The sequence below is a fragment of the Pseudochaenichthys georgianus genome, chromosome 16, assembly GCF_902827115.2.
Source record: "Pseudochaenichthys georgianus chromosome 16, fPseGeo1.2, whole genome shotgun sequence".
Taxonomy (NCBI): domain Eukaryota; kingdom Metazoa; phylum Chordata; class Actinopteri; order Perciformes; family Channichthyidae; genus Pseudochaenichthys; species Pseudochaenichthys georgianus.
In genome coordinates, this window is record NC_047518.2 from 4,925,573 (window position 1) to 4,944,856 (window position 19,284).

General features: G+C 41.1%; 1 long non-coding RNA gene across 1 annotated transcript; it reads right to left on the minus strand.

The window, feature by feature from the left end:
• Nucleotides 1–11,732: 11,732 nt before the first annotated feature.
• On the minus strand, nt 11,733–18,700 carry LOC139435458 (uncharacterized). The gene is made up of 3 exons (XR_011644694.1): nt 18,608–18,700; nt 12,883–12,972; nt 11,733–12,327 (listed from the first exon to the last, which is right to left on the minus strand). It is a non-coding gene; the product is annotated as an uncharacterized lncRNA (long non-coding RNA).
• Between the last annotated feature and the right edge of the window lie 584 nt (nt 18,701–19,284).

Consider the following 19,284-nt stretch of genomic DNA (forward strand, 5'->3'; position numbering starts at 1 on the left):
CTTCCAGGAACATCACCTTCCGTAACCTACGCTCTGTCGATCCCCAGCACCTATCCCACCTGCTATCCTCTACTCTCCCCCTGGACTCGAACCTCAGCACACCTGATGACCTACTCAATCACCTCAACTCCACCCTTCTCACCTCCCTCAACAGCCTGGCCCCCCTCAAAAGGAAAACTGTCACCTTTACAACCTCGTCTCCCTGGTTCACCCCTGCACTCCGTAGAATGAAACAAACCGGCCGTCAGCTTGAACGCTTAACAAAAAAATCATCCCTCACAGTTCACCACCAATCCTACAAACTTCATCTCACCACCTACAGAGACGCCCTCACTGCCGCAAAATCAGCTTACCTCTCCAACATCTTCACCGACCCCTCCCGCAACCCCAGGACCCTCTTCTCCACCGTCAACAAGCTCCTCAAACCCCGTGCCGACACCCTCACTTCCTCCACTTCCACCTTATGCAGTTCATTCCTCCAGTTTTTCTCGGACAAAATCACTGCCATTAATCTCTCCCTATCTGCTTCTCCAATCTCTCCCTCCTTCTCCCCTGACCTCCCGACTCCCCCTCCCCACGGCCGCCTCTCCCAGTTCACTCTGGTCTCCCCCTCTGAAATTCTCAATCTGATCAGCTCCTCCAAACCCACTACCTGCTCCCTTGACCCTCTTCCCACCCCTCTACTGAAGTCCTGCCTCCCCGTCCTCTGCCCCTACCTTGTCAACCTCTTCAACTCCTCCCTGTCCCAAGGAACCGTTCCCTCTGCCTTTAAAACTGCTGCTGTCACTCCCATCCTTAAAAAACCCGGTCTGGATCCCTCATCCCTCAGTAATTACCGCCCCATCTCCAACCTCCCCTTTCTCTCCAAAACAATAGAACGCATCATCTCCAAACAACTTCACCGCCATCTTCAATCAAATCACCTCTTCGAACCCCTTCAGTCTGGTTTTCGTCCCCATCACAGCACAGAAACGGCACTCGTCAGGGTCCTCAATGACCTCCTCACCTCTGCTGACACCGGTTCCCTCAACATCCTCATCCTCCTCGACCTGAGTGCAGCCTTTGATACCGTGAGCCACAACATCCTGCTCACCCGACTCCAAGACATCGGTATCGAAGGTACTGCACTCAGGTGGCTCCAGTCATATCTCTCCGACAGATCCCACTTCATCTCCCTCAACAACCACTCCTCTGCCACCGCTACAGTCACCCAAGGTGTTCCCCAAGGCTCAGTACTCGGCCCCCTCCTCTTCATCATCTACATCCTCCCCCTTGGTCAGATTCTCCGCTACTACAACCTGGACTTCCACTGCTACGCCGATGACACTCAAATCTACCTCAGCACCAAATCCCTCCATAACCCCCCCATCACCCACATTGAATCCTGTCTGACTGACTTGAAATCCTGGATGCAAAAAAACTTTCTTAAACTCAACAGCAATAAAACTGAACTCCTCCTCATCGGCTCCAAATCCACCCTCAGTAAAACCCCCAACCTCACACTGACCATCGATGGCACCCCTGTTTCCCCCTCAACCCAGGCACGCAACCTCGGGGTTATATTCGATCCCACCCTCTCCCTTGACTCCCACATCCGCCAAGTTGTCAAAATCTCATTTTTCCATCTCCGCAACATTGCCAAAATCCGTCCCTATCTCACCCGCCCCGCAGCTGAGCGACTCATTCACGCCTTCATCTCCTCCCGCCTCGACTACTGTAACTCCCTCCTATACGGCATCAGCTCCACCTCCCTCAGTAGACTCCAGCGTGTTCAGAACGCAGCCGCCAGACTTCTCACCCACACTAAATCATGGCACCATATCACCCCGGTCCTCAAAGAACTACACTGGCTTCCCGTTACTCACCGCATCAACTACAAACTCCTGGTCCTTACCTATAAAGCCCTCCACCATCTGGCCCCCCCGTACCTCACTGACCTTCTCATCCCCTACCATCCTCCCCGGACCCTCAGATCCACCTCGGCCGGCCTGCTTTCCACCCCCACTGCCAATCTCCGGAGCTTTGGAGACAGAGCCTTCTCTGTGGCCGCCCCAAAACTCTGGAACTCCCTCCCCCAAGACCTCCGTGAGTCCGAGTCCCTCACTCTGTTCCAGTCCCGCCTCAAAACCCATCTTTTCACCTCTCTCTATCCGTAAAACACCCCCCCACTCATTTTCGACCTCCTCCTGACTGCCACTGTGTTTTGTTTTGTCGTTTTTGTTGTTTTTTCTTAGTCTGTTGTCTACCTGCCCCAGTCTATCTACCCCCCCCCCCTCATATTGTAAAGCGTCTTTGGGTATTATAAAAGCGCTATATAAATCCAATTTATTATTATTATTATTAATAAACATAAACATAAACCCCCAAAGCTTTTTTTCTTATTCAACATAAGACCTTAACCTAAAGTATTCTTTAATGTTTAAATAAAGCCTTATTCGTTTGTCTGTCTGTGTCTCCTATTAATATCTAATAATAAAAATAATACATTTCAATAACGTGCTTTAACCACCAGGTGTCCCTTTCTATCAGCTGTGCACCCTTATGGTGTAAATATACCAATATACCGATTGGATCAAATATAAAAGTCAGCCGAATTAGTGTTGATACTGCAAGGAGACGTATTGTGTGAAGAGAAATTGAAGATTTTGTTTAATTGCTGATATATTTATGATCCACGTCACATATTCAGTTTTGGCAGCAGTTCCTCATGTTTGTCTAGAAGTCTTCTGATCAGGGCTCTATGAATAGAGAACTACGGCAGATGTGTAATATTTAATGCAGCCGAACCGTGTATTACAATGCCGTGATGTGATGACTTTCAAAGAGAAAAGCAAGCACACTCGGAATAAAGTATTATTTTATTATTAAAAAATGTTTTCGGATTTCACATCAACAGGAAGTCCGGTTAACTAAAATGTCCGTGCGGAACAATACCCCAACCCATAGATCCGTGGGTGAATAATGTCAATCACCACATTACACACATCCCTTCACATTTAAAACTGACTCTCAAGGGGTACCTGTGCGTAATAGAGTGACGGGGAGGGGCCCTGACCGTCCGTCAACATGTGACGGGTTGGGAGTGAGAACGTGTTGAATAGCATAGGTCTCAAATATATAAAAATGTATAAAAATGTCTATGAAGTGTTTTGTTCAAAATACCAAACAGATCACCCTTTCTAGCCATGCCTCATATCCAGAGGTGGGTCGTTACTCAAAAAAAGTAATATATTACATGAGTCATTCTATAATTTAGGGTACATTTCACATCAACAAAACTGTAAAAAAAGTGTTCTTTCTCAATAGAACAATCAGTGGTTCAAGTTAGTATATTCCTCAGTGTAACATATCCAGTTTTATTTGAAGGGAACGGATGTTTTCACTACTCAGTTTGTCAACTATGTTACGGACAAACTTGATGTCATTACAAACATTTGATTAAGTCCTGCACTTAAAATCCAATTTGAAAAGCACTTGAGTCTATTCTACTATATATCCCAAGATTTTTAAAAGATTCAAAAATAATTGTATTAAAGTTTTGTTTTTTCATGTGATATGTTCAGCACTGTCATTAAGGATAGGGATATTTTCTATTATAAAACTACCATACAGGTCATTTTGATCGTTTTAAGAGATGTCACGTAAAAAGGATATCAGAAGCACTATTTTATATATTTAAATTTGAAAAAACGAGGTGCAACATAGTTGACAATGAAAGTCACACATTTGAATAACATAGTTGACTGGACACATTGTTAACCATCTGCACTATGTTTATTTCAAGGAAGAAGTGCAAAATTCAATTGAAACTTTCAATTACTTCAATTATGAAACACCAAATTCATACAAAATACATTACATTTGAAATGTACTAACAAGCAAAACAAAAAATCACACAGTGCAAATGAAACATTCCCTCTGATCAGTAACCGGTGAAGGGTTGGAACAAGTTCTTCTAATTCAGAATTCATTTCTAATTCAATTCCTACAGAACAGTCTAAATAGTTTACATTGAGAAATGTGACGGTTTTATCGAAAGTGACTTGTATGTCAGACAAAGATCAAACCCACGGTCGAGGAACAAATAAAGAACAGTTTTTAAAGTAATGGTTTTGTAATCGGTTCAAACCAGCACAGGGGTCCAAGTGAAGCCTTACCGAAAAACGAAATATTAAAGAATAGTACAGTAACATTAATATTCAACAGAACAGTACTATTCAATTGCAACATTCAGTTGGACCTTTTAGAAACTAGACCAGATGTCTTTGTCAATCTCCACGTGGCGTGAGGTCACTGACTTTGGAGGAGGAATCACACTCAAAATGTCCTCAAAAGGGTACAAAAGCACATCCTCTCTCAGTGGCCAGAAGAACCGGTTGACTCCGGCAACGTGCATGCACTTTACCTGCACATGTGTGTCCATGACCTCCTGAATGACTCCTGGTAAATGTCTTCATCATATTTAAGGGCACACCACTGGCCAATTGAATCAGGACCCCACAGCCTTTCATTCTCTTTGCTGTTGCCTTTATGTGCTTGAGGCAGCGAAGGGGTCGTTTGCTGAACCTCAAAACTAAAAGTATGAGTGTCATCACAGCGACACTCATAACTTTGTCTGGCGGTGCAAGGGCAACTTACATCTCGATACAAGATTTCCCTTCTGTCTGTATTGCGTGCATGGACCGTCACTGAAGAAATGCACCACCTCGACAGAAGGATACGAGGCCTTCACTTCATCCAGGATGGGGGACAAATGTGCCCAAATGGCAGGTGGGCCTTTCTCCTTTGATGCCGAAATTGTGCCAAAGCACATGTGCTCTGCTGTCCCACCAACATGAAGAATTCCTGTGTGGAGCGTTGCTTGCTTCTGGTTTGGGGCAAAGTGCATTGCCTGGATTTCTGCTGCAAGCTTACATGAGTAGTTCTCCGAAAAATCCACATGAATCAAGCATTCTTGGTTGGTCATGCTTTTTCTTAATTCACGGTAGTGGGTGAACTGGCTTTTAATGTTAAATGTATGCCGTTTGAAATGTCTCAATTGGCCTTGAAACATCTCCAGCAGATCCGCCAACACTATGTCCTTTTTCTTCTTCACAGTGATTTTCATGGGGACCTTGTCCTTTTTACCATCTTTGTTTTCTTTTCTCTGATGACTGTTTCAGTTGACCACTGAGTGAGTTCGACATTTGCCTGAAGGTTAACTTCTGCTGCTATGGCAAACTCCTGTCCTTTGCAGTGGGGACACTCGTTGTACATGCAGTCCTTTGAATTTGGATTGCAGCTTATTGATGATGTCAGGTCTTCCATGTCCACGCTCCTAATTAACTTGAGAGTGTGAAGCTTTTCAGCCAGAAAGGAAAGATTCTCATGAACCTTGCAAAGACAGGTTTGTCTGTCTGCAAGTGTTGGGTTAACTACCCAGAAGGGACGCATACGACAGAACAAGGAGTAAGAGAGATTGTAATTAGGATGTTCAGTGAGAAATGTCCTGTGTAGGTTTCTCAGGGTATCATTTAAAAACCTCTTCTGTTTCTTTATCTTCCGCCTGGTGATTGTTTGTGCTTTGCCTGCTGTCAATCGGCTGCTTTCATCCCTCGTCAGGTAAGCAATGACGCTGTCTTGAATTAGGAAGCATAGGCTTCGGTACTTTATATTGCCTTGAGCAGGATTCTTGTTCCTCTTTCTGGAGATGTGTAGTGCTGTACGAACTTCTTTTTGTAATCCATACTTTTTAAGGATCCTCTCAGTTAGAATTTGTGACATTGCCTGCCTGTGTGTTCTCCTTTTGGTGGTGGCAAAGGCGTCCTTGATGTTGGCCATGAGGGCATGATGAACAAGCTAACAGGTAACAACTAGGTTACCTGTCAACTCAGTTACCCAGTAACTGAGTTGACAGGTAACCTAGTTGACAATTTCCCTATTTTGACCCATCATTTCAATGGTAGGCCTTGCCTGGATGACCACATGTCATTTTCAGGTTAACAGGTTAACATCACATTTGAACATATCATTGAATTAAAATCATAACAATGTACGTAACATTGTTGATGGTCAATTAATATACTCATTGACAATGTGCTATTATACATAGAATATTGTAAACAAATAGAGGACACTCACCACAGTGTGTTCAAAATGTCAGCCAAAGAGGAACATGGCATCATGTGATGCTGGTGACATGGTATTGGGACAAACCATTTTTGAGTTAAAGGGGGGAGTTCTGTTTGTAACATAGTTGACAAAACTTTTGCGGACATTCATATGTTAAGATATTTAAATTATTTAAAGGAGGAAATCAATTAAAAAATATGATTAATCTTTAGTATTTAGACTTTTGAAATAAATGAATAATAGTTTTTATTTACTTTAATGGTTTTTATTCATTATTTTGAAACCAAGACACCCTCAACTGAAAAACGGACAGAGCAAAAACTGTCAATTTAAGAACATCATGACACATTTCAAGCTAAACTAAGTATAGGATGCACATAATGTTTGTGTGATATTATAACATGCTTTCCAAAATATGATATTTTTGAAGAAAATAGAAAGAATAATTATAATTATCATCAATTGACATCAATGGACACGGAATGTACCCTAAATTGTAGAAACACTCACATATTACTTTACTTCGTTACTCTCTACATAAAGTTAGCGTTACTTTACTCGTTACTTTGATCATTACTTCACACGTTACTTACTCACAGGGCCGCCCCTCCCTACAGGCAGATCACGCAGACTGCGGAGGGTGCTTCATTTTGCGGAGGGAGCCTCAACTGAAGCGCAAATGCGGCGCACCTACAGTGTAAGCGCGCCACAGTTTTCGCCTGTCGACGCAGAGGGCCTCATCATATAACTTTGCGTGTTTGCTGTTTACTCGTTACTTTACTCGACATCCTCCCTCTGGATTCGGAGGTCCTCCTTAGCTATTAGCTTCACGTTAGCATGTTGTCTTTGCAGGTGCTTGTTGAGGTTTGACGTGGTGTTTACAGCAGTGGATAACAGCTTCTGGCCTGGACACAGTTTGCACCTCACCGTCACATTCCTGTCCTTTCTTCAGATGAACTCAAAATAATGGGCATACCTCCACCCCTCGAAAGTTATCACTGACTCAGTCATGTTGACGCACTGCATGTGGACGCGCAAGTTGCGCAAATGTTAAATTTAAACCTGCGGCGGAAATCCCTCTTGTCTGTCAAATGGAGAATCAAGTAATTCTTTATGTTAGTGGGCTAACTGTAGTGTGATTACTGAAACGCGTTACATTACTCCGTTACCGACAAAAGTGATATACAGTAACGCGTTACACCCAAGTCTGCTCATATCCCTCTATTTCAGCCCTGTTACTAAAGTGCTGATTCGGGGTATAAAGCTTTAAAAAATAATAATAATTGAAAGAAAAAGAGGGGGTGGAGCTTATGCCTGCTCATGCGGGACCTGGCAGATACAGCTAAAGGCTGCGGTGATGAAAAGCCATATCATTTTCAAAACCACATCAAGGATTATTTCTGAAACAGTGTGGAGCTCAAACGCTTTCTCTCTCAGGTGACCTTCTGATAGCGACGTTTCTGATAGGGCCGTGGGTCCACAATTGTGGCAAATCTGGATCAGATCCGTTGTACCCCCGTTTTTAGAGATTTACGCACGGAGGAAAAGAGAGAGGGTTTTATTTTCTGACACTTCACTTCTCCTTACACACCGGGGACACATATTAATGTATAAAAGACATAAAAAACTGCATTTTGCATGATGGGTCCCCTTTAAAGGTGTAATGTCTGGCAACATTCTCCAAACAAATAGGCAGCTGTCACCTGTACTGGTGCCTTAGTGTGGGGACACATACAGCAGTAATCCACAGCTGAAAGTTCTTGTTGAACTCTGCCTTGTTCCAAGCTCTGTTGCGGTTTCACTGTCAACTGCAAACAGTTTGGAGAGGATTGCTGTGATTCCCCCTTGTTTCATTGTCTGACAACTGAAAAAGAAACGTGTAAAAGAGCTAAATGAATTTGGTTTAATCTAATTGTATCGGGAAGCATAGGGAAGGGTCTTGACCCCTGCGACCTACAGCGTGAGGGTCATTTGAAGGGTTAGCACTGATGTTAGAAAGCCACATATTGTTTTTATAATCTACAGAAATATCACGCTGAGCTGGTATAGTATAGCTGTGTAACATAAATGTACATGAAAGAAATGAAGGAAATACAAATAAAATACAAATTTGCCTCATGGGCTTTAAAATATGTAATTATAAAATGGATTTATCTTCTCAAGTAATTCCATTGTACTACACCTCAAATCAGATATATTTAAATGTTTATATTGAATCTGTTGACATGAATTCAGCAACGCGCTCACTGATGATATTATTATTACTGACGATGAAATCAACCTTTGTGTTTTAATTTTCACAGCCATTTTACTTTTTACCTTTTTTGGCTCTTCTTTTTTTTTTGCTGACGGTTCAACCAGGACTGTTTAATGCTCATTCCAGGTCCGGAAATGCTCCAATTGCTATTCACTTAACATTGTGAATACATAACAGACTTTTATATTTACTAATGGAAGCTTGCACACCTGAAATAACTCCTTTACCTGCTACTCTAGTAGTAATGCAAACGTTTATTTGCCAACCCTCGAGTCAACAGCACTGCAGTGCAACAAGAAAGTGGGAATAACACTTGTGCTTATTAATATATCCAATATAACTAGACGATATATATCGTTGAGACGATATTACTGTAGGTCTCCACGATATGCCTTTTCAGAGATATCATATCTATCGTGATAGTGCACCAGGGTAGGATTTTCACGGCGGCCATGACGGCCGGTCTGGCCGTGAAGCCCCGAAAATAATTGTACGTCCTACGGCCACCATGGCCTGTGTGCCCCTGATACTGTTAAAATCTCAAAGTTGCTTTAAAAGCGTCAGAACAGTGGTTTCTGAACTGTATGGAAGCAAACAAGAGACAGAAGTATTTGAATTGTATTAGACACCGAATTTATACCATTGAAAATAATTAGATTCAGATCCCAAAAATTCAAGTGAAAAAAACTCGACGTCAACAAATTCGGTGTATAAAATTCGATGTCGAAAATTGCGATGCAGCATCATCCGGGCTACTCAGACAGGATAAGCAATCGAGCCCTAATGCAATCAAACCGACTTCTGGCCTATCAGAGCACGGCTATGTCAGTCATGTGATCACAACAACCCGGGAGAAAAATGACGGAGAACAGCGGGGCTCGCCGCTCGGGTAAGTAGTCAGTTTGTGCTCTTTATTTTACAAGCAGTGAGGGCTCGACAGCATTTGTATCTTACATTAGCTAGCTAAATGAGTGAAGTAGCCTTGTGCCTTGCTGTTAGCAAGCTCCGTAGTTATCATTAATTGAAGTGAATCACAACGTTACCGTGTCCTTTTGTGTACGTGTGTGTGTGTGTGTGTTAGCTCATTTTGAACAATGAGCTAACTAATGATTACTTTCATAATGGTTTAATGTGCTGGCTATTAATAGATGAAGGTCTGGTTTGTTCAAACTCTCAAAATAGTAGGACATGCTGTCATAATTACCCAGAGTCCGAAGTGACAGCTTTACAATGTTACAGCTGTTAGATAAATGTAGTGACGTAAAAACTAAAGTATTCAAGATAGTGTAGTGGAAAAGAGATAATGTTTTTTTTTTTAAATGTTACTAAAACAAAATCTCTTGTTTTGGACTGACAGTAATGATTCAAGAAATAGTAGATAAATAAATACACACACATCAATCTGTGAGCATTTGTTGTGGATGGAACACAACAAATGGTGCTCTGACCTGTGATGCCTCCTCCAAACATTGCACCAGGCCACAATATTCATCAATGGAGAAAGTTCTTGAGTAACCCCAAGAACAAGACGAGCCTGGTTGAATTCTTGGTGGAACAGTGGAAGCAACCTGCAAAGAGAGAGAGGCTCCAGGACATGTCGCTGTACGTGACCTGTGGCGATGCATGCTACCTGATCACCAAGGATCACTGGCATGAAATCCAAGATCTGAGATCAATCAAAGAAGAAGCTGATACGTGCATGCTACTTCATGCCAGACATGCTTCAGGTGATGGTTGTGGGTCCATAATCATCACAGCTGAAGACACTGATGTGTTGATACTGTGCCTTTGATTCAGCAAGACGATGGCCTGTCAGAAGTGTGGTACACAGAATCGTACACGATACATAGATATTGGTAAACTAGCGAGCTCCCTGGGCGAGGAAGTCTGCCAAGGTCTTGTTGGACTACATGCTCTCACTGGGTGTGACACGGTCAGTGCATTCGCTGGTCGTGGAAAGTTAAGTGCACTGAAGCATCTGAAGGAGAATGAGACCTACCAGGAGGCCTTCAAGTGTCTTGGTGAAGCATGGGATGTATCTGCTGACCTATTTGATAAGATTCAGGACTTTGTTTGCCGGTTGTATGCATCCTCATCCGCAACCTCTGATGTCAATGAACTCCGCTACCAACTCTTCTGTGCACAACGGGGAGAGGTGGAATCCAGCCAACTGCCACCATGCAAGGATTGCTTGCACATGCACGTCCTCTGCTCGAACTATCAGACCGCGATTTGGCGACGCTGTCTTGTGAGTGAACCTGTTGTGCCAGACCCCAAGGGCTGTGGCTGGACTACAGGTGACGATGGCAGTCTGGAAATATAATGGATGCAGGGATCACCGGCACCTGATGCAGTATTGCAGCTGATGTCCTGCAAGTGTGCACGTATCTGCAAACTTCCAGCCTGTGTGTGCCTGGAGAACCAACTGAAGTGCACGGACATGTGCAAACTGCAGACATGCACCAACCAGAGAAGTGAAGATGAGGACGAAGTCGCAGTGGAACTGGACGAGTCTGACACTGATGATGAAGAGAACTGACAATGTTTAGGCAATTGTCTGGACTTTATAGTCATACCGGTACAACTTCAGATGAATGTATAGTACCTATGAAGTGCATGGCAAGTCACTGTCGATGAGTATAAACTGATGTATACTCAAGTACTGGGTAAATATGTAAGTAAATCAAACTAGACTTGCCCCCATGAATATTTCTTGACCTTGTGAAGGAGTTCTACATGTAAAACTGGTAGTATAGTCGACTTTGTCTAGTTGGTTGGTCAAAGCTAGACACTACAGACATGTACATGTAACTATGTTATGCAGTTCCATGTTTTTTTTTTTTAAAGTAATAATAATTTTATTTGGCTAAAATATTGTCCAAGTTACTTTAGAATGACCTGTCTAAACAACACCATAAGAACAATGCATTAGCCATTAAATGGTTGACTTCATGTTGGTATTTGAATTATATGTACATTCAAGCCACATTTTACGCCTTCGAATTTGGCGCTTCGGGTCATTGTATTCAATAGCTGATTTCTATGACTAAGCTACCACTCTGGAATGTCTATCATACCAAAATATCATCTATAGATATATGCCACTTGAAAACACTTCACTAAAATTTGCCTGTCTGAGGTGCAACGGAAAACACAAAACAACTAGGGCTGTCAGTCGATTAAAATAGTTAATCGCGATTAATCGCAAATTTTGTATCTGTTCTAAATGTACCTTAGAGGAATATTTTTCAAGTTTTTAATAATCTTATCAACATATGAGCGGACACCTATGCTTTATGCAAATGTTTATTATCATTTGAACAATGACAAATATTCTCATGAATATTAAACACAACAACCTCTGAACATTACAAATATTCGCCTCAATTCAACCTGGAACCTCTCTCATACAATAATACAATACAAAGTGTGCATGTGTGTGTGTGTGTGTTTTCATTGGAGCTATGTGCAATTCAAGGCATATGCTCGAACGGGAGCTGCCTGGACGCCAATCATGTTACGCGCACTATCCGTGCTGACTGTGCTCACTTGTCGTATAATGTCCCACTGTCTGGCTACCTGCATAAAGTCAAGTGCTCTGCGCAGTTGTCGGCGAAATGTCGCTCCTCTGTTTTCATTTAAACAGCTCTTTATATCCTTTATCCCAGCTAGCTAGCACCATATGCTAACAACAACAATACATGTAAGGTCTCTCTCTCGCTCGAGCCACACGACACATACACACACCCTCCCTTGACAGCCCTAAAATAAACACAACAATTATGTTCCTGTTAGACTACAAAACTTGTCAGTGTGCAGGTCTAAGTGTCTTAGTGAATGTCCTGTACTGCTCTTAAATCTCATAACATCAGCTTCTCCTTTCCCTCTTGGATGTTCTTCTGGACCCTCAGAGAAAGAGAACATGGTGAAGCAGTCCTGTCTCTCAGGCGTGTCCTTTCCTAACAGAAATATCAAAAAACATATTATTGCAGAGCAAGTGTGTTATTTAAGAAAGAGGTGTGTTTGTTTGTTCAGGGGCTATAAATATAATGATTTTTGTATTTGAATGTGTTTTTTAAATCCAACAGTGTACTACAAAGATAATCAGATTATGAATAAACTGTTCTAAATTCATCAACATTGAAATAAATGTATTATTAAAATAATATTTAACTGTTATCAAAACTTAGTGCAACTGTAGAAGCTTGCTCTGTCCGGTTGTCTCACTGAAAGAATCACTTTTAACATGTTGTTTTACAGTCAGTATGCAGAGACAAAGGGTCGCAGCTCTCACTATGTTCAATAATATTTGCTTTAAATACATTGAAATGTGAAAGTTGAACAAAAAAGTTATGTTGCTTGGTAAAATGTAAATGTAACCTTTTGCTAAGAAAGTACACTCAACATCACTGATGTGTAGGTGATCTAGTATTTAGTCATGTTTAATGGCATGTGTATCAGTGTATTAGAGTCATTACTTTATGCATTCTTTGTAAAGTATGAAAAAGGTGTACCTTGGAATCCATGCTGAAGTTCTCTGCTGGTAGGAGTCCAGATCTGTCTCTCCTCCTCTGGTCCAGCCTGTCTGGATCACCTTAAGTAGACTTTGAACAAACAGATGTAAAGTTACATGTGTGGGTTACAGACTTCTTTACATGCAAACAACGTTTTATCTTCTTTTAAAAACAGGTCATAATCTTATTGTTATACTTAAGAAATTGCTGGATATCACAGTCCTCATACTGTATCAGTTTGATTGAGTATTATTGTGTAGGTCCTTTTTATTTTACTGTTACTTTGGATGAGTTTTTCATGAGTCAGTCAAATTAATTTGTTTTCATATGGCATATGTATCATATATACTCGATAGCATGTCTGCATGTAGGGGAGGAAACTTATACAAAATGTATACCACCCCAAATTGATCATGTTGTTGATAGTGCGACATATGTGCTGCAAATACAATTAGACTCTGTTGCTCCTTTGAAAAAGAAGAAAATAAAACAACATAGATTAGCTCCATGGCATAATTCCGAAACCCGCAAAATAAAGCAAAAGTCGAGACAACATGAAAGGATATGGCGTTCCACTAAACTTGAAGAATCTCGTTTAATTTGGCATATTACTCTCAATGAATATAAGAAAGCACTGCATAAAGCGAGAGCAGCCTACTACTCTTCATTAATAGATGAGAATAAGAATAATGCAAGATTTCTTTTCAGCACTGTAGCCAGGCTGACAGAGAGCCACAGCTCGATTGAGAATTCTATTCCCATAGCACTCAGTAGTAATGATTTTATGTGCTTTTTTAACGATAAAATTGTTACTCTTAGAAACAAAATTAATGACCTCTTGCCTTTGACCAGTATAGTGTTATCAACAGCTCCCGGAAACGTAAGTTCTAATATTACACTAGATAGTAAACTAGAATGCGTCTTTGGGTATTATAAAAGCGCTATATAAATCCAATTTATTATTATTATTATTATTAGAATGCTTTTCAGCCATTAACCTTGAACAATTAAATTCAATGATTCTCTCTTCTAAACCATCAACGTGCATGTTAGACCCAATTCCAACTAAGCTGTTGAAGGAAGTTTTTCCTTTAATTAGCACTTCTTTATTAAATATTATGAATATGTCTTTATTATCAGGCTATGTTCCACAATCATTCAAAGTAGCAGTGATAAAACCGCTTCTTAAAAAGCACAACCTCGATCCAGAGGTTTTAGCCAACTATAGTACCTATTTCTAATCTTCCGTTCCTCTAAAAAATTCTTGAGAAAGCGGTCGCAAAACAGCTGTGTGATTACTTAAAAAACAATGATTTATTTGAAGATTTTCAGTCTGGCTTTAGAACACATCATAGCACAGAGACAGCTCTGGTTAAAGTCACAAATGACATTCTAATAGCCTCAGACAAGGGATTTGTCTCTATTCTTGTTTTGCTCGATCTCAGTGCTGCATTTGATACTATCGACCATGACATCCTATTGCAAAGACTAGAGCACTTAGTTGGCATACAGGGAACTGCTTTAGGCTGGTTTAGGTCCTATCTATCTGCACGCTCTCAGTTTGTACGTGTTAACGATGAATCTTCCACGCAAACCAAAGTTAGCCATGGAGTGCCACAGGGCTCAGTGCTCGGACCTATTTTGTTCACATTATATATGCTTCCGTTAGGCAATATTATAAGGAATCATTCTGTAAACTTTCATTGTTATGCAGATGATACTCAACTATATTTATCAATCAAGCCTGATGAAATGAATCATCTAAATAAAATTCAAGACTGCCTCAAGGACTTAAAAACGTGGATGACCTTACATTTTTTTATGTTAAACACGACCAAAACTGAAGTTATTGTACTTGGCCCGAAGAATCTACGAAACAAATTATCTAAAGATATACTAACTATGGATGGCATTAATTTGGCCTCCAGTGAGACTGTAAGGAATCTTGGTGTTATATTTGATCAGGATTTATCCTTTAACGCCCACATAAAATCAATTTCAAGGACTGCCTACTTCCATCTACGTAACATTGCAAAAATCAGGCATATCTTGCCTCAAAACGATGCAGAGAAACTAGTCCATGCATTTATTACTTCAAGGCTGGATTATTGTAACTCCTTATTATCAGGGTGTACCAAGAAGTCAGTCAAGTCGCTTCAGCTGATTCAAAATGCTGCAGCTCGTGGACTAACCAGAGTTAGGAAAAGGGACCACATTACTCCTGTTCTGGCTGCCTTACACTGGCTCCCTATAGAACACAGAATATAATGGGCAGGCGACATCTTACCTTAAAGAACTCATTATACCCTACTGTCCTACTAGGGCATTGCGTTCCAAGAATGCAGGGTTGTTGGTTGTTCCTAGAGTCTCTAAAAGTACAATGGGAGCCAGAGCCTTTTCTTATTAAGCTCCACATTTGTGGAATCAGCTTCCAGTTTGTGTTCGGGCGGCAGACACCCTATCCGTTTTTAAGAGTGCGCTTAAGACCTTCCTTTTTGATAAAGCTTATAGTTAGGGCTGATTAGATTCAGCCCCTAGTTTTGCTGATATAGGATTAGTTTGTCGGGGGACATCTTACTTCTTCCTTCTCTCTGTCTATACCTGTGTACTCTCATGTTCCCATTAACCCAGCTTCCCCACATCTCTTTGTTTTTGGTGTCTATATACGCCGGGATCCGGAGACATGGATGATCCTGCGGTCCTGTGTCCTGGATCGCGAGCCCTGGATCTTGAGTCGTGGCTGTGGTCCTGGATCATAGGTCCTGGATGGATATCCTTGTGGATTCATCTTCCTATTATACACACATGCATTTCCAAACATTTGGACTACGTATGTTGCATGTATGTCCTATTGCACGCCTGCCCTCCTGGGAGAGGGATCCCTCCTCTGTTGCTCTCCCTGAGGTTTCTCCCATTTTTCCCTTTAAACTGTGGGTTTTCTCCGGAAGTTTTTCCTTGTACGATGTGAGGGTCTAAGGACAGAGGATCTGAGGACAGAGTGTCTAAGGACAGAGGGTGTTGTATTGTCATACTGATATTCTGTACACACTGTGAAGTCCACTGAGACAAATGTAACATTTGTGATATTGGGCTATATAAATAAACAATGATTGATTGATTGATCACACACATAAGGGTAAGACACAAACCTATTTAACAAACGCAATGCAATGGATAAGCTTCATTTTGACTGAAGTCACAGATAACGTCATACTGTATCTAATATTTAAACAAATCATTTCCTTGTCACTAAAGCATTGACTACGCTATTCATCGTCTTTAAATGCAGGCATTAAGTTACATGTTCCGTTCTACAGCCACGATAAGGCTGTTTCTCAAGTGTGATGATAATACAATTAAAGGAGGCATTGGTAATAATATTAAAAACAACAATGTTTGGGTCGTTCATCGGATAGGCGGTTAGTTGCTATAACTAACTCCAGTTCAACAAACCATATTACAATATCTAAGGGAGCGTTATTTCTGGACCATCTTGAAATGTGACGTTCATATTTTAAAGATACACACATTTCATTGTGAGGTTGATTTAATATACACTAAGCCTCTCTTCAACAATACGTTAGCTAGTCTATTTTATGCTATAGTAGAGCATAGCGAATTTAAATGAACCTTAACAATGCATACAGTAACCTAACTAGCAAACTAACTATCCAACGTACAAGGATGACCTTATTTTAGCAACCTCGCACAGAAGCCTTTTGGTATACAGTAGCATCCCACTTAATGTTTTATACTTCTTTATTACGTTTAACTTGGATGCTACGCATAGCACAGCATAGATGGAGCTACCGATTGCTCGAATGCTAACCCAACTCTAAACATTCATTAACGTTAGCTTAATAAAAACACCAGTAACATAACATAAAGTACGCAGGGTTGACTTACCGAAGAAACTGCATTCATGGACGGTCTGTTTCAACCGCAGATAAATCCTATATTTGCATGACGAATAGTCCACCAGGAACAAACACGGCCGAGCTCAAGTAGTGTTCTCCTGGTGAGCTGAGCCCCTGTAGCATCACGGAGCCAATGGAGCTAACGGAGCTAGGAGCAGCAGTCCCGTTGTCATGAAGTCATCTAACTATATACAGAATATGTTTTTGTGGATCCAGGCTAGAAACATGTTCATTTTCTGATGTTAAGTTGGACATAAGGTCTACGGGAATTGCTCCCATCTGCATCCATCGCCTACAGTTTGCAGCATTGGGCTTCACCGCACTGTCCCGGGGTTTGCCGCTTGGCTCTGATAGGCCAGAAGTCGGTTTGATTGCATTCGGACTCTATTGCTTATCCTGTCTGAGTAGCCCGGATGATGCTGCATCGCAATTTTTTACATCAAATTTTATACACGGAATTTTTTTACATCGAATTTTAAACACCGAAATATTTGACGTCGAATTTTTTTCACTTGAATTTTTACATTTTTATTTCACATTTTTCGGAGCAAAAAAAATTCAGATACATGATTTTCAAAGTAATTATTTTCAATGCTATAAATTCGGTGTCTGATAAAATTCAAATACTTCTGTCTCTTGTTTGCTTCCGAACTGCATTATGCTGCGTTCACAACGGACGCGATGCGAATATTCTCACCCTAACCGCTGGAGTTTCACCACGGCTGTCAGCTGTGTTTACTCCTGTCATTCAAACAGGACGCGCTGGAGAGGGGGCGGGGCTTATATCCATGTAAATACTGTGGTGGAAACCAACTACGACTAAATTAACCTATTTTATCGTGATTTAATTGTAATACACGTTTCAAAATGATGCCGAAGTAACTAAATACTGATAACGGTTAGTAAAAACCAAGCTGTCTACTGTCTAGTCAGGATTCAGACAGTATTGCACTTCATTTATTTTCTTGGTCGATTCTGTTGGCTTATATTTTATTTGAACAATAAGGTATTTATATTGTTTTTCCCTTTTGAAACAGATGTTCAGTTATGTTAAAGTCTTTGATTGCACTTCAAGTCTAAAGTTTACATTTGAATTGTTTGGCACTGACTTTTCCTCATTGATGTTTTATGTTTTACTTAGTTATGTTTTACTCTCCTTTTCATGTGTATTGATGTTACATCACTGCTAGTGCTACCTAAAACAGAAAGTGCATTTTTATAGTGAGAAACTGTGCCTTGAATATTTTTATTTTATTTAGCAAGAGAGTGCACTTTACTTGGTGAATAAACCAGTGTTACACGTTTGTTTTGTAGCCTGTAGGCCTACCTACTTGAACACTGAGGAAGCCATATCAACATTCCTGTTGAATTGTTCATTCAGGGATTCATTGCAGAATTAAAACCAGCTTGAAATGGTATTTTGGTCTGTTACTTCTTTTTATTCTAGTTTGTGTTACCTTGTAGGTGGTTGTACTGTTAAGTAACTTGAAAAATAACCATAATAACCGACATGAAAAAATATCGTGATAAATATCTTCTATCGTGATGCTGCTTGAAAAATATCGTGATATTATATTTTTCAATATCGCCCACCCCTAAATATAACTATGTTTATATATGCAGTAAGTATAAGGCCCTTTCTTTACAGTGGTGTGTGTTCACTGTGACTGATAACAGCCTGTTCCCCCCCGGCATTCCGCATTTTCAAACTCGCTCAAGAATGCATCCCTGCCGACATTGCTGCCCTACATGGACATCTGTGTGATCTGGCCAGTAGTGTGTACATTATGTTATGTGTGTGTAAGTACCCTGTATTTCAGCTGGGTTGAAGGGCTGAGCAGGACCAGCTGGCCGGCTGTACAGGGCATTGCGGTGACCTCTGACCCCCGGCTGGTGGGGGATCCGGGCCAACGGTGGCATGGCCATAAATCCACGGACACAGAGCATGTGGAGGCATTCAGGAGGCTGACACATCACCTGCTGCCTGCCAGCACGCCACCTCCCTCCGCTCCTCACCACTCAGCCTCTGCTCTCTGTCAAGTGCAAATTGTTCCCATGGAAATAGAGAAAAACACAGGCTTTTGTTAAACAGGAGACTCTGAAACAATAGAGGTTAGATAGTTGGAGTCTGCTCCGTTTTCTGGCAATTTTCCGATTTATTCACATTTCATTTCAGTCTAAAACTCTATTGTAGTGATGTGTCGGTCACGAACGAGCTGGCTCAAATAGCCGGCTATTTTAAGTGAACGACGGGAGCTGGCTCGCGCCTGCGAACGGGCCGTTTTAGTTTTTTTGTTAAGTAATACAAGACAGAATGATATGATGATCTCCGTGCTACGGGTGCTCCGTGCGTGCATGCAGTGATCCAAGGATTAGAGACTGTTGGATGCTGCTGTTTTGAGCATTGCAATATATTTATTTTCATTATGTTATTTATGATTATTTTTAGGCTATTTTATTTTTGTCAGTTTGTATAGGTGTTGCT